Source organism: Microtus oregoni, unplaced genomic scaffold (genome assembly GCF_018167655.1).
Source record: "Microtus oregoni isolate MIOR12 unplaced genomic scaffold, Mior012 000001F_ref0000356, whole genome shotgun sequence".
NCBI classification, from domain to species: Eukaryota; Metazoa; Chordata; class Mammalia; order Rodentia; family Cricetidae; genus Microtus; species Microtus oregoni.
Window position 1 is genome coordinate 77,891,478 of NW_024543060.1, and position 5,036 is coordinate 77,896,513.

The following is a 5,036-nucleotide window of genomic DNA, read 5'->3' on the forward strand; positions in this document are numbered from 1 at the left end:
ACAAATGACATAACTTCATCTCATATTAACGGTTAATATTGCATTCTATTTGTGTGTGTGTGTGTGTGTGTGTGTAATCTCCAGTTTTATTTTCACGTTTCATTTTTCTAGTATTACCTGTCTTTACATTGTTGTCTTAGTTTCATTTCCTACCACTCCAGCAAAAGTGACCACAAGCATAGTTACTTAGAGCACACATTCATTATATTACAACTCTAGATGCAAGAGGTCTAAAATATCCCTCACTTCCCTGATACAAAGCATGCTGTCACCAAGAAGGATATTTTCATGGGACAAGGCTTATCGATTGCACTCCCAATGTGTTGACCCCTGTGGTTTCCCCAAATGTGGGACATTTGATGGTATAGTTTGTGTTAGTAAGGTGCAACATTCACTCTCACTCAATTAAAAACAAACAAACAAACAAACAAAAAAAGAAAAACATTCAGCTCAAACTCCACCAAGAGACTGGAAAGGCTGGACTTTAGGGAGGAGCGTTTTCCTTGCTTTCTCCAGATGGTAGAAGCTGCCCGCTCACTTTGGTTTGTGGTAACTTCCTCCAAACCAACAGAGAGAATTGCCAAACTCTGATACCCACACTCACTTCATTTCCATTTTACAGGACCCTGGTGATTATACTGGCTGACCCCAAGAGGCTACCAAAGACAACCTCTCATTTTAAAGTCAGCCAACAAGCAGAGCTAAATCCATTTTGGAGCTTGTTTTTCTTTGTCATGTAATAAGATATATTCACAGATTCTGAGGTTTAAAACATGTACACTTTTTTATTTGGGATATTACTCTGGCTACCATAGCAAATTTTCAAGTCTACATAGTGTGAGAGTTGGGGCAATTTTCACTTATGGCTCTGTGTGCTCCTTTTCTCAAAATTTTCTCCAAAACAAAGCTAATACAAAATATTTTACCTTATCATTTTATTTATATACCTTTATCCAGATACTTTAAATTATTGAGTTCAAGGAAAAATATAAGTATTTGTAGTTTTGTCTTTGAACTCTGGATAATAAGGATATGGATCATGCATTACTCATATTCATAATTTCAATATTATGATGCATATTAATTATTAAATTGCCTGTTGTGTACCCAAACACTCACACACACACACACACACACACACACACACACACACACACACAAGGTGTGGGATGTCCCTCTGTCTATGAGGTCCTCTTGTCTACGTGTCTAACTTTTTTTTTCAAATATTTATTTATTTACTATGTATACAATATTCTGTCTGTGTGTATGCCTGCAGGCCTCATTACAGATGGTTGTAAGCCACCATGTGGTTGCTGGGAATTGAACTCAGGACCTTTACAAGAGCAAGCAATGCTCATAACCACTGAGCCATCTCTCCAGCCCCTGTGTCTAACTTTTATTGGTTAATGAATAAAGAAGTGCTTTGAGCCTATGGCAAGGGCAGAACAGAAGTAGGTGGGAAAATCTAGATTATATGCTGGGAAAAAGAGGACAGAATCAGAGAGAAGCCATGGAACTACCGGAGATAGACAATGAGAAGTTTACCTCGTAAGCCAAAGTCACTTGGTTATATACAGATCAATAGAAATAGGTTATATTAATATAAGAGTTAGCCAATAAGAAACTAGAGCTAATGAGCCAGGCAGTGATTTAATTAATACAGTTTCTGTGTGATTGTTTCAGGGCTAAGCAACTGGAAACAAACAGCTGGAAACCAACAAGCAGCCTGCTACAACACACACACACACACAAACACACACACACACACTTTTCTATCAGGAAGATTTAATCTGATGCCTTTCTATATTTTTTAAAGATTTGTTTCATAGAAAAGGAAAATAGATATAATTTTCTATGTAGAATAACTTAAGGCCATGAATAGATGCATTCATTTTTGGGAGATGTGCTTATGTTTTACTAAAATCATTTCCATTCTTAAAACATTTTAGCACAAATATACACTTGGATGAGGACAGAAAGAACATACGACAATTTGAAAAACATTAAATGTGTGAAAGAAGTATGCTGCAAAGTAGCGCAAACTTGTTCTAATAACTACTGAGAAAATACTTCACATAGCCTAGAGTTTGCATACAATGCCAGAAATCAAGGGCAGAGAACTTAGTTGGAGCCAGATCACATATTCCTTTGCTATCTACTTAATCACAGATTATTATTTTTCTATGCATGGGATATTAATCTATATCTGATACAAAGATATCAGAACTGATCAAGAAACATTCAATGATACATGCATATATTTATTTTTTGTTAATTCGATCCTTTATTAAGGCATACTGAAATGAATGATGATAGTGAGCAAGAAATTGAAGTGTAAATATTTTATTCATTGTCTTGAAATGTTCAAGTTCAGCATAAATATATGATATAAAATATAGGACTCTAAGTTTAAAGAAGCTACATTTTTTCTTGTCGGTAAACATTTTCAAAAAGGAACCATTTATTCTTTAAAATAGAGCTAGAAGAAAAATGAAAAGCTCATACATGAATATAGTTAGAGATTATGTAGATTTTAAGAACATAAAACAGAGAAAGAAAACCCACTTTTATATAAATCTGCGCTTTATAAAAGGAACAGGGAACTTCTATCTTGCTGGATCTATTGTGTTAGTTCACAAGAACTGAAAAATAAAACCCATATTAAGGGAAATATTTTACAATCATTTTCTCTAAAGATATCTTTTATATATTTTTTTCAATTTTACTCCTTTGTTTAATCTATGATTTTGTAAAACTATACATAAATTATCTTTAGAAATTTCAGACCATAGTTAGCTTGTAAATATGTAAATATTAATTCCTTCCTTAATACAGTGGCATAATTATGATAGTGTAATTTGTAAGATTTACTGTTTATTTTGTGTGGGAGAGTATTTCGCATGAGTACTCTCTATGTTGTGCCCAAGGTGTCCAGAAGACAGCAATAGATTGCCTGAAGCTAGAGTTACAGAAGATTTGGAAACCATTATGTGGGTGCTTGGAACTGAATCTGCGTTTTCTGCAAGAGCAGCAATTGCTCAAACTTACTGAGCCATCTTTCCAGACCCTTAAAAATAATGTCTATTAAAATATGATTAAATATGAAATATGTGCCATCCCATTAGTATGAATATGCGGAATGGAATAAGAAGTTTCTTGATTTTGGATTGTTAGTTAGAGTTGGAAAGTCAGGAATAGCCATCAGTATGTTTCCCTTTAATAGGCATTTGAGCATCTGTTCAATTCATTCTAATAGGTTTTAGAGATGAGATGAGGATTACTATTTCACACATCCCAAAGGGATCAGCAGTGTAGAGTGCAGAACACACACAAAACATGCAGGCACAATTTTAATGTCTTTTTTTCTTTGTATGAATTCAGCTTTCTTTAAAGGGCTCTTATTAATTTTTTAAGAGGCCTTCTCCAAGTGCTAGCATGCATCTTGCATGTTTTAAGACTAGACTTCTTTCATCGCTTGCTGAAGGTTAATATTCAGGAGGATGCCTATATGTTTTTCTTTGGGTTCTCCTTATTTAGCTTCTCTAGGATCACTAATTATAGGCTCAATGTCCTTGGTTTATGGCTAGAAACCAAATATGAATATTAACCTTCAGCAAGCGATGAAAGGAGACAGAGACAGAGACCCACATTGGAGCACAGGACTGAATTCTCAAGATCCAAATCAGGAGCAGAAGGAGAGAGAGCACGAGCAAGGAACTCAGGACCGTGAGGGGTGCACCCACACACTGAGACAATGGGGATGTTCTACTGGGAACTCACCAAGACCAGCTGGCCTGGGTCTGGAAAAGCCTGGGATAAAACCGGACTCTCTGAACATAGCGGACAATGAGGACTACTGAGAACTCAAGAACAATGGCAATGGGTTTCTGATCCTACTGCATGCACTGGCTTTGTGGGAGCCTAGGCAGTTTGGATGCTCAACTTACTAGACCTGGATGGAGGTGGGGGTTCCTTGGACTTCCCACAGGACAGGGAACCCTGATTGCTTTTCGGGCTGATGGGGGGGGGACTTAATTGGGGGGGGGAGGGAAATGGGAGGCGGTGGCTGGGAAGAGACAGAAATCTTTAATAAATAAATAAATTAAAAAAAAAAGACTAGACTTCATTGATCTTCAAGAACCAATTATTTGCATTCCTTTTCAGGCACTATGAGAGTGACCGGTGATGAAAATATCCATAGTTAACATACAGCTTGTCTTACTCAAGAAGGAATAGTTAAGTCTGTAAAGGCTTGTTGGGAATGAATTATTATTTTTATCTAACATTTACTTTTATATCATTTAATACTGAAAAAAATTAAAAAAAGAAAAGTTTATTTGCAGTAAATACCCATATGTTTTTTATCTTAGAAGAAAGATTCAATAGTTGAGTAATGCTTGCTTGCTCTGTATTTTTCATATATATATATATATATATATTATATTTCATATATATATTATATTTCATATATATATATTTACCTCAAATTTTATTTGTTTTGAGGTAATATGTTCAAACTAAATGACATTAGTATTTGATGTATTCCAGTTATTTCACAGAAATACATACCTGTTCAAATAAACCTAGTCTGGCACACAACCATCACTCCAGAAATGTCACGCAAGCCTCATAGTAAATCAAAAAAAGAGCTCTAAAAAAAAAAGCTCTTTTATATTATCCCTGTTATTTCTACAACCTCTTTGTAAATGAAGCTATACAGTACTTATATTTTGTTTTTATTTAAAACAGATTCTTCTCTCATAAAATACACTGTTATCAAAATTTCCCCTCCCTCCACACTTCCCAGCTCCTCCCAAAATCATCTTTCCCCCAGATCCACTCCACCTCTATGTCCCTTCTGAAAGAACAGGTCTTGAAGAGATAGGAACCAAACAAAGCAAAATAAGATACAATAGAGAAGCTGAACACAACCCAATAGGAGGAAAAGAGTCTCAAGAGCAGGCAAAAGAGTCATAGACCCAATTGCTCCCACTGTTAGGAGTCCCACAGAGAAAAGGTAGCAGTGGAAACAAATG

At 35.5% G+C, this 5,036-nt stretch overlaps 1 non-coding gene across 1 annotated transcript; it reads left to right on the plus strand.

Annotated features, from left to right (window-relative positions):
* The first annotated feature begins 242 nt into the window (after positions 1-242).
* LOC121464858 lies at positions 243-399 on the plus strand. Its single transcript, XR_005976573.1, has one exon. It is a non-coding gene; the product is annotated as a U1 spliceosomal RNA (small nuclear RNA).
* Positions 400-5,036: the final 4,637 nt, after the last annotated feature.